The sequence below is a fragment of the Oryza glaberrima genome, chromosome 6, assembly GCF_000147395.1.
Source record: "Oryza glaberrima chromosome 6, OglaRS2, whole genome shotgun sequence".
In the NCBI taxonomy this organism is placed as follows: domain Eukaryota; kingdom Viridiplantae; phylum Streptophyta; class Magnoliopsida; order Poales; family Poaceae; genus Oryza; species Oryza glaberrima.
In genome coordinates, this window is record NC_068331.1 from 9,807,438 (window position 1) to 9,819,714 (window position 12,277).

Genomic DNA, 12,277 nt, shown 5'->3' on the forward strand with positions numbered 1-12,277 from the left:
AATTAATGTTTCACAATAATAACTCGCGAACCGGTCTTTAATTGTCATGAGCATGACCATCAAAACCATGTGCTTACAACCCACCGTTATTAAGTTTTAGTTGGCAATTAATTAATTAACCAATCACGATTGACCATCGTGAGCTACCATTAAATATCCATCATTAAGTAATAGTGAAACATTAGTTATCCCAATCATGTGCTAGTGTTTCTAAGCATGGCTAAGCAATTATACTAATATCTAATTGAACCATTATATAAGTCCAACTAGTCAAATTATAACCCGAGGTATCAAAGAATAGGGTAATCAATGCAAATTGGCCATAGCAAAGATTAGGTTCACGCCACCCGGTGACATTCAAAAATAAATGCACAGTTGAAATAAATAGAGACTTCAAATATAGGATCAACATGCTCAAAGAAATGGTGTTTGGGATCAGTGTGACTAGCCTTGCAATAATCGGTCTTCAATTAATCATCTGAAACGCACTGATGAACCACCGAAACGACAGGCTAACACGCAAAATGAGGAAAAAGACTAAGAAATTCCAAATAAACAGTACATATAAAGTAGACAAACATGTAGATCATGATTTTAGATGAATTTAGAGACTTGAACGGCATCATTCTGACTTCATATGAATTAATTATGAATTTTACAAGATGTAATCCAATCAAACATATTAAAGAAAAGACTATTCCAAATTAATTAAACAATTTACAAATAATTTATAACTGGGATAAAAGATTAAAAACATCCTTCGGAAATAGATCAGATCATATTTGGTAGATGACATATATTAAAAAAGAATAATATGTCACTTAAAAAAGGAGGGGATTTATATTGATTTTGGACGGCTGAGATGGCGCCGATGTCAGCGATGACATCATCACCAGCGACGGCTCTGGACGGCATCGACGACTTCGAACGGCGGCCCTCCGGCGAGAGGCGTGGCACCGGGAGAGAGAGAGGAAGTGACGATGAACTCACCAGCGGCTGGCGGCGAGGTTTTGGCGGCAACGGGGTCGGGTCAGCGATGGCACCGACAACAACGTTTCGGCAATCTTCGGTGGAGGGGAATTGGCGGCCGGGCTTCTGCTTGGCGCTGCGATGCCGAGGAAGGCGACGGCGAGCTTCTACGACCACGGATTCGACGGCGGGGCTCGGCCGGAGATCAAACCATGGCAGTGACCCACTGGTTTACGGTGACGCGAGGCTTCCGGCGGGTTTTGGCACAAGGGAACTTGCAGCCGGGGTGGAGCTCGGCCTTGTGGAACCGAGGAAGGTGGCGGCGCAGGAGGGCATCGGCTGAGGCGGCGGCTAGGGGCAGCTGGATCGGCGGCCGGTGCTCGGAGAGAGAAGGCGGCTACGGGGAGAGCGTTTCCGGCGACGGCGGAGAGAGGGAGAGGTGGCGGCCAAAAGATGAGAGGGAGGGGGCTCTATATATAGCCACAAGAGCTCGGGATCGAGCCCACATTGACAGGAAAAGCTCCAGGAAATTTTAGGGTTTTCATCAGAAAAAGGAAATATTTGATCCGCGAAATTGGAAACAATTTCCAATATAAATTTTGGGGGTTTCTTGGGGAAACATAGAGGAGATTGAGTGGAATCCATTCCCCCAACTAATTTGGAAATAGGAGCAACGGGGAGGTCGGATTTAGTGGGAGAGCGCTACGCGTCGGACGTATGGCGCAAGACAAAAAAAATCGGACGCATCCATGAGCCGTCCGATCCGCACGCACGCCATCAGCCGTCCGATGTCATCAAGCATTCATGAATGCAAAACTATTTCAACTATTTTTTCTCTTAAATTATTTATCCAAATCATGATTCGATTGCACCATTAAATTCGTTGCAATTAAATCTTTAAAACAAGACCATACATAGATATGTTCTGATGAAAAAAAATTAGCTTATTATTGAATTATTTTTAAATGTTGCACGCTGTTCCACCAAGTATATTGGAATTGTTTCACTAGGTAGATCGAAAATGTTTCAATCGTTTAGATCGGGCGCTGTTTCACCTTATATAAAAACAATGTTTCAACAAATAGCGAAAGAATGTTTCAAGTCAATGCACCATTTGATCCATATAAAGTGAAACATTATAAGTACACCAGGTGAAATATTTTTGTGGAACAAAAAATGAAACAAATTCTTTTAATGGAGGGTTTTCATAATATGTGGGTGATTTGTTGCAAAAGAATTTTTCAATTCACTGTAACATATGCAACATAGTGAAACATTATGAGTACACTAGGTGAAATATTTTTAGTAGAACATTGTGAATACTTATTGAAACACTCAACCAACACATATGCAATATTTACAAATAAACCAGTGAAACACAATATACTTACTGAAACATACAAACAGCACCATGAGATACATTAAAGAAAGATATATACATCTGTTAATAGTGAAATTTGGTAAGCCCAAGAGGTCGAATGTACTGATGCAGCCTTGAACGACGGCGACGTAAACGATAAAATTGCCTGGGCCGACGGAACATTGGACTTACCCCTTAGCCGGAGATCGAACACCGATGCAGCCCCGCATCAGGTGCCATGTCCCGCCGGACGATATAATAAAGTAGAAAAGGTAAAAGGTGGCGATGCGCCGAATTGTATTGATCGTGAAGATTGATAGATTACATAGACCCCGGGTGTACATATTTATACCCATGGGTTGATACAAGTCCTTGTCAGACAAGAAAGAAACTTTCGTAAAGACAAAAGGAAAACATAAAGTCCTTATCGGACAATAAACACACTTTCCTAAAGATAAAAGGAAACTAACAAACTATTCTTAATTAATAGATAAACTGCCATGTCACATCCTTCTTGAACTCGGACTCTTCTAGATAAGATTGCTTTGATTGATCCGACTCCACTAAGAACACGACAGCGTGGCGACTTGACTCTTATCGGCTGATTCTAGAACTTTGAAGCCGATACTAACTCTAAGCCGATGGTGACTTTGGGCTTACCAAATTTCACTGTTAACAACTTCACGACACTAAATAAATATGTGCAACATAATAAAATTTCAGTTGAAACATCTGATTCTCACATGTGAAACATTAAGTTTAATTTGTTGAAACATATGTATGTGTTTTTATTATAATATAGTCATGTGAGATCTTGTTGCAAAGATTTAATTGTAACGAATACAATGGTGTAATCGGATCGTAGATTGGATGAGTAATCTAGAAGAAAATTCATTTTTAAGTTTGCTAAAAGGGTGTTATGTACATGCAAATAACCTCATGTCATCTCTCCTTCATGCATATTAATACTCAGAAAGGAAGCATATATAACAGAGAGAGGATCTGACAAAGGATGCATGCAACAAAGTCATCGTAAGATGTGCCTGATTTTTTCTCAAGATTGGATGACCGGATTAAAGCATTTTCCGATTTAGTGAGAGGTGTCGGCGGCTGCACAGCACATGCATGGGAGAGAGGCGGCTGGAGGTTGAAGATCAAGTACTGTAGTGATAGGAAGGAGAATTAGACTTTTCTGCGAGCTGAGGAAGGGAGAGAGGTGAGGAAGGAATGGGCCGCCAATTTGAGGAGGAAGTGGAGGAAGATTTTTATTACTTTTCCAATTATATTAACCAATGAAATGATCATTGAATTTTTAAAACTACTTCCAATGCTCAAATAATTTCAAGAAAAATCCTGAAAACACTTGGACACTCAAAGTATTTAATAAAATTATAATTAGATCATTTAATGATTAATTTATTGATTAAATCATTACTGACATATTCTTTGTATTATTAAAATTAGTAATTGGGCTCTGAGAAAATCGAGAAAATTCCAGAGAGTATAATTAATCATGGAGAATTTAATAAAAATTAAATCCATTCATGATTTATATTTAGGAAATTTTATTTCCCACATTTAACTTTACTTGTAAATTAATGAACATTTAATATAAATTCTAAAAATATTTTATTAAATTATTTATAAATCCTAAAACAAAAATTTAGGCTGTGAATCTTCAGGAGAAAAGAACAACACCATAGATAGATAGATAGATAGATTAGTCCAAATAAAAAATTAAAAGGTGGTAAAACTATTGCTCATGATGAAAATTACAGTTTTTGTATATCAGCAATAGTGAATTAACCGCTAGAGATCTATCTCTAAATATCGAAATCTGTGCGGATTTGTGTGCAAATAGTTCATCCATGTGGCACCATACCATTCCAGCGTTCATCCCCCTTCCGCAGCCGTCAGATCACAGATCAATGGTTTAAAACTGCTACGGCGGACCTCGTTGTAATATGTGAAGCTTTGAGGGGCTATTTGTAATAGGCTAATTTCCTGCCTATCGGCCCATCCCTCTCCTCTCTCATCTTGCACCCCTCGCATGTGCCGGCACACTCGGTGGTGGTGAACAGCTCCGATGCTGCCATCGCCTCCAGTCCCTACTGAAGCCGCCGCCGCCTCTTCCATGCCCCCACCGTCGCCGCTCCCCTCCATCCGTGCCTCCACATCCCTGGTGAGAGCATGGCGAGGCCCTCTCCTCCCACGCGCCGCAGTTTCCTCCTTGCCATCACTGGATGTGGTCATCAATTTTGGTGACGGCGCGCGAAGATTGGGGAGCAGCTCACCGCCACTCCTCTCGTCCTTTCCTCTCCAGTGAAGGCAACAGCTCAGGACAGCGCGTCTCCACCGCTCTAGGTGGCGTTAATAGCTAGACAGAGAGGCGCGCGAGGATGAGCTCGACAGCAGCGACCTTTCCTCCACCGACATACTCTCCCAACTCGCCGGCGAGGCACTTTCCTCCCTCCCTCCCTGTTGATGAAAAAAACACACATTGGCCTGAAAGATCTGCTTAACTCCTGTGCATGTCCAAAATTTTGTTTTTAGGTTCGCGAGCGTGCCAGTTGATTTGATCCTGCAATCAACAAGAACAAAGACAAGAAAACCACGGTTAAATCCATAAACGATAGCCGATCGGCTAGTTGCCGATGACATATCATTTATCTTCGAGCTGATGTAATATTTGAATCGATCGGCAGTAATGAATGAATAAGATAAAAATAAATCTACTCGATCGGTTGTAGATATTAGTGACATATAATCTTTACCTCGATATATATTTAAACTAAGTGATTGGGATAGATCGGTCGCCATGCCGAGACTGTATAAATAACTTAAGTCGAAATATATACTAAAGTACTGATTATATAGACATTTATAGCATAGCCGATCAGATAGATCTAGCATGTATCGACTAATACTCCGATACCACTCTATGATAAGATATCGAAACAAGCAAGATATATCAAACAAGAAGCCTTATATACTTTTAATGCAACGAGATCTTAATATAAAGGGCAGATTTAGGATAACAAGCAATCATATGAGATGAGAATAGCTAAATCAGGTAAAATCGACTGAAACTCCGATACTATCTCATTATCATAAAACAGGCTAGATATCACAATTATAGATAGAACATAATAGATCGAACTCAACCGATGCAGCATTAAGTATAAAAATAACTGTAAGATCTAAACAAGGTGATGAAAACCTCTAAGAGATGGTGGATACACGATATAATCTAGATTAATAACGAGATCTAACTCTATCGGCTACTTTCTAACAGTAAAAACCAGCCGATGGCAAGTTATATAGCGAAACTAACAGAGATTATAAAGTATATATATGATAACTCGATGAATTACATAAACAGGATTAGAGTGTCATAAAGATGGAAGCACTAATCCCGAGAATGCAAACCGCCATGACAAGTTTACCTCTAGTTGAAGATCGAATCGATGCAGCTCAACCCGAAAGAAAGAACTCGTCGAAATAGAACGAAAGTAAAAAGGGTGGCGATGCGCCGAAAGTGTTATTGAACGTGTGTTGTTTGATTACATGGGTTCGAGTCATATTTATATCCGAGATACAAAATATGTCCTTGCCGAACACGACTCTTATCTCTAACAAACTCTAAGATACCATAAGTCTTTGCAGCAGACTTTTGCCCAAACATATCTCTAAGGAAATTACATAAGATATCCTAATTAATAGATACAATTTCCTATCTGAGAGCTTATCTCCATCATGGCAATCCTTGTTAAGCACGTTGATCGATTTTAGAAGCAGTCTTGCAACCGTCTTCATCAGAATCGGCTGTATCAGCTGTATCGGCTATATCGGCTGTCCTCCGTCCGATCCATCTCAGCCGATGCAGACCCCAGCCGATGCATACTCTGTTCTTCGAATCTAACCCTTTGCCGAATCCGCTTCGATTCCAATGCCGAACCTGGTTCATATCTTACCAAATTTAGTCGTTAACACTCCCATCCACCAACAAGTCATCTGCTCCCACACGTTGGCTCACCGCTCTCTTCACCGCTATGCCTCTTCACCGCTACCTCCTCTCCTTTCGCTCCACCATCGCCGCCTCGTCCTCCACCTCCCGTCTCTTCCCTACCGCAGCCCGTCTCCCCTCCATTCCCGCCGCCCATCTCCCTTCCACCACCACCGGTGAAAAAAAATCCAGCTCCCCTCATGGAGTATATAATATATTTCTTGATTTCTTCTTCCGATTTGCTCCTTCACATCTCTCGCTCTATAGAACCTCCTAGCTTTGTGCTGGTTCCACGGCTCCGCTGCCGCTTTACTAGAGGCGTCCGTCTCCATCCCTGACTCACCGGATGGCTGCCCCCAAAACTCGGAGGTTTAAGATCAGCAGCTACGTCTCCAATCCTTGCATAGCCCAATACTTCCTCTTAGTGGAAACCCAATCATCTGCTTTGGGAAGAAATGGACTTATACTATTTGGGGATTTTTGTTTTTCTTTTCCCAACTATTTCATTGCTTAGTCTTCTTGCAGGTCAGTTTGGTTGTTTGCCCTTGTTGGATGAAGGTTCTTCGGTGCAGCTAGCTTTATGGACTTCTTTAATCAAAGACTAATATTAGGTGCTTCTGCAGCCTCATTCTTTTTAGTCTTTAGGGGGGAGTTGGGAGAAGGCTCTGCCGCCTTCATCATCTACCTCCAGATAGGTGCCCTGCCGCCGCTGTGACTGCTCCCCATCATTCTGGACTTGCAACCCGAAAACAGAGACATGGAGTTCGTCAAGAGGTGACGGCTCTTGCTTCCTCAAGCTGCTGATTTCCTATGCCTTTGATGCAGTTTCTGAATTTCTGTTCATGCAATTTATGAACTTCATGTTTAGTATCTTAACTTTTTTTTCTGTACTCATGCGGTTTCTTTCAGTCATCCAACTCTTGGGTGCTTTTTTGTTGTAGCACACGAGTGGTGTCTTAGTGTATGCTTCTCTCCGTTGTTTGTGATTCACTTAGCTGCTTCAAGTTCATACTCTAAATGCTTGTCTGATATGACCTGAGTCACCTGACTGACTCCTGTTTTCCACATCAGAAAATTTGATTTGCCTTATATGAACTCCCAATATTCAGATATACTAATTTTGTGTCACACCTTTGTATTAGTACTTTCTTTAAAAAAGAGAAGAAAAGATAACAGAAGTACACATCTCTAGCACTGGTCTTGTAAATTTAGCCCACAATTTTATAAGTAGAGTAAATTTCACAAAACTACAGATACTATGGCCAAATTATCACAAAACTACAGATTTAATTCGGTGTATCACAAAACTACACATTTAACATCAAATTTATCACAAAACACACATTTAAAATGAAGTGTCACAAAACTACATGTTTATTAATTAAATTATCATAAACTACAAGTTTAGAACCAATTTAGTCAGAAAGTATAATATTTATAGCTCCAGCATAACAATGGTGCTAGGGATCTAAACTACAAAGTTATAGTTTTGTGATAACTTCAATATTAAATATGCATTTTTATGATACTTACCCTTAAATCTGTAGTTTTGTGATAAGTTTGTTGCAAAATCTGTAGTTTTGTGATAAAACACATTAAATCTATAGTTTTATGATAATTTAGTTAAAATACTTGTAGTTTTGTGAAATTTACTCTTATAAGCTTAAGAAAAGTTTGATTCAATCATACCATCCGCTGGTGAAATGATTGTAACGGTTTTTTTCACGTGTAGCTTTTTTCCCCTTGGCATCTGGTGTATAGTTCATATCTTAAACTAGCAGCACATGGCACGATCAAAAGAAAGACACATTATTATGTAAAGACAATCTAGGGTGTGTTTGGTTGGGTGGATGAGCCTAGATGGGAGATGGCCGCCTGATTTTTTGTGGTATTTGGTTAGAGGGCAGGGTGGATGGGGCGGCCCGAAATAGGGAATATTCCCTCAATATGCTGGATGAGTGCATCCGGCTGATTTGGCTGGATGAAGCCATCTAGTTTTGCTTCATCCAGTTTTAATCTGGGTGGTGCATCCTATTCTAATTGGCTGTGGTTGGTTTGATTTTCTATCAAGCAAGCTCTAAATGGTTTAGATGCAGCACATGGCACAATCAAAAGAAAGACACATTATTAAGTAAAGACAATCTAATCTACATCACTAAGTTTTTCTCAGTTCAACAAACTGTCATTGATAGTGTTCCTTCATATAATATATCGACGATTTTATCAATTATTCTACAATATACTATTCGATTGTGCTTTTTAAAAACACTCTTATGGACATACAACATTAACAATTGATTCACATTAAGGTAAAAAAATCCATGTTATTTTTTGAAGTTCCACACTACTGGGGAATTGATCTTTAATCTCAGTTTGCAACCCCCTTTAGTCCCAGATTGCAAACCGGGATATCCAATCAGGGATTAAAGACCCGGTTGAAATAACTGGGACTAAAGATCCCCCGGTTGGTAAAACCAACCGGGACTAAAGGTTTTCTTTTTCTTTTTTTTTTCATTGTTTTTTGCTACTTGCATATTGCCCAAATCCCCACATCAAATTGACATCACAGATCGAATGAACATACTCAACAACAATTTGATATCTCAGATCGAATGAACATACTCAACAACAAAATCATCCACAACTCATTGTTGTGCACAACTCCTGGTCACACTTGCAAAAGCGGGACTAATTCACAGCTACACTTCTTCAAAGAGAAGATTAATTATGTACATGAACATTAATTTGCAACTATAGTCCTTCAGAAGAGAAGAAAAATAGAAGAGAAGAACAAAGAAAGAAAGAAAGAAAGAAAGAGAGCTCTTGGCCGCGGTCGCCGCGGCGCTATTCGTCCATGCCGTCATTGGCCCGGGCCCAGCACTCCTCCCTCCTGCCAAGTACGCCGACGGCGATGATGCCTGGAAGCCAGCGAGGATGGAGGCATCGTGCCACTGGTGACGATAAGGTGGGCCTGCATCACCTGCGCCACCTCCCCACTCGTGCGCCGCCGCCTACCTCCACCCCTCCTGCCGGATCTGGTGGAGGGGAGGGTGTTGCCGCCGCTCGCTGCCTGCCGCCGCATGCCACGGCCCGCCGCCCGCTGCCGACGCCACTGACAGAGAAGGGAAGGGGAGGAGGGGAGGAGAGGGGAGGGGGAGGAGGATCGACTGGAGGAGCCGCGCGAAGTGGAGGAGATGTGCGGGAAGAGGAGATAATGACGACGAGGCGTGTGGCTGCCGATTGAGAAGATAAGGACGAGGGTGAACAGTAGAATTTTGCATCAGACTCGGAGAAGAAGAAACAAGATCAAAGCAGATTTAGGGCGAGATCGAGTTGGATTTGGAGTCGGACTGTGCATCGGCTGGTTACCGTATCGGGTGGAAATAGAGATTTAGTTGATCAAGGTTGATAGCCGATACGGCCGATATGGTATGATTTGGGCTCGACATGGGACTAGATTGGAATAACTATCATTGTCAAATAGAGATAGAGCTCATTTAAAGCAATTGTATCTATTAATTATGATGTTTAAGTCAGCTTTGTTAGATTTGGTAAGAGACCACCGTATATGGTCTTGTTTGTATTTTATCTTTAGAAATGTTTGAGTCGTATCCATAATGGACTAAGTTTGTACTCGGGGTATAAATATGAACCCCATAGCATTGTAATAAGAGAGACAATCCAATACAAGTTCGGCGCATCGCCATCATTTTCGTTCTTCTTTTCGGTGAGTACTCTCGACAAGAGGTAACCCATCTCGATGGCTTGTGCTATCGGGGCTATTATGCAATTTTAGATGTTTTTGTCATTTTATCATAACCATCTGCTATCATATATCTTTAGTTAATCTAGCCTTAGTATCTCAATTTAGCCCTATCGACTAGTTCTTGCTTTAGGGTTCCTACCAGTATCGTCTAAATTGCCTTACTAGATTAGATTAGCTAAGTGTTAACAACGGAATTTGGCAACGGATTCGGAAAAGAAGGAAAACATTGAAGCAAATTTGGTGTTGAATCTAACTAAAACATGGAGTCGGACTGCGCATCGGCTGAATACCGTATCGGCTGAAAATAGAGTATGAATTAAGTTGATCAAGGTTGATGAAGCTGTGTTAACGACACAATTTGGTAAGGCCGGAGTAATCATCGGCTTAGAGTCAGTATCGGCTTCAAAGTCCTAGAATCGACCGATGGAAACTATCAATCGCCAACAGTTGTATTCTTGATAGATTCGGGTAAAGATCAATTAAAGGAAGCTTATCTAGAAGAGTCCGAGTTCAAGGAGGATGCGACATGGCAGTTTATCTATTAATTAGGCAAGGTTTAGTTTCCTTTTATCTTTAGGAAAGTGTGTTTAGTCCGATAATGACTTTATGTTTTCCTTTTATCTTTAGAAAAGTTTCTTTCTTGTCCTACAACGACTAATATCTACCCATGGGTATAAATATGTACACTCGGGATCATTGTAATATATCTCTCGATCAATACTACTCTCGGCGCATCGCCACCCTATTTTCTGAGGTTTTACTTATCAACCAGCAGAATTTGGCACCTGACACGGGGTTGCATCGATTCAGTTTGATCTTCGACGAAGGGGTAAGTCCTACGTTCCATCGGCCCAGGTGAATCTATCGGCTACATTGCTATTGTTCAAGGCTGCATTGCTTCGATCTCCTGGATCGCTCTGGTTTGGTTGATATATTTGCCTACTTGATATCTCAATTCTATCTCTAATTGCATTGTGTTTAGAGACGTATCGATTTAGTTGGGACTGTCTTGGTTAGGTCCAGTCTTCTTTCTTAGCCGATATATCCCTACAATCACAATGCTGTTATAAATAGATTTGTTATATCCATCATATTAGACAGATCTATCGGCTCATCGAGTATTACATTATCATTTATAATCTAGTGCTGCATCGGTTAGGTCCGACCTACTAGATTATTGTTGTTGATAATATAAATCTTGTTAAGCCGATAGGTTCATGCTAGCGCTTTATCAGGGTGCTAGCCGATAAGTTATTTGAACGTTGTATCGGTTTACAAAGATTACATACAAGTTGGATTTAGCCGATTGCAACAAAGGTTTCACTGTTTATCTAAATCGATTGGATTTTATGACATCGGACTTTTAGCCGATGTATGCTTCAACCATCGGATCAGTACTTATCCTATCATATTATTATTAGCCGATTGGTTTCTCTTGGATTATATTATTGTTATATTTTATTATCATCACCCGATTGTCATTATATCATTATCTACATTGGCCATATAGTTGATTGCTCAAAACCCTATTGACATCGGCTGGAAATACTTCATCGGCTTGTCAGCCAATCGACTATTTTATCTGTTGTTTATATATCTTGTCGGTTGCGGGATCAAACTGACTAGCACGCCCGCATCTCATCAACATCTTGGACCTGCACTGGAGCTAAGCAGATCTCCCAGGCCAGTGTGTTTTTTGCATCAACAAGCCAATGGTTGATATAGCCGATATGACATGACTTGGGCTCGGCATGGGCCTAGATTGGGATAACCGTCAATGCCAGTAAGAGATAGAGCTCAGTTAAGGCAATTCTATCTATTAATAGGATAAGTTTGTACTAGAGTATTAGCTAGTACGCTATCTTTCTTGCTCTAAATATTGTCACATCAGCTACTTTCATGATATTGTCTTAAATTAATCTATTAAAACTCCGTAGACAATATTACAGCTGATTGGGCCTGTTTAGGGCTTATTATTCTTTCATATATCCAATCCATAGACGATTTGGTCTAACACCATCGACTGAGTCCATAGCTGATCGGCTATCGGTCGACTGATTCTTCTTTTATTCTTTCCTGTTGATTGCCAGATCAAATCAGCTGGCATGCCTTTGACACACTCGAAGCTAGCCTTGGACCTGCACTGGAGTTAAGCGGATCTCCCAGGCCGCCGTGT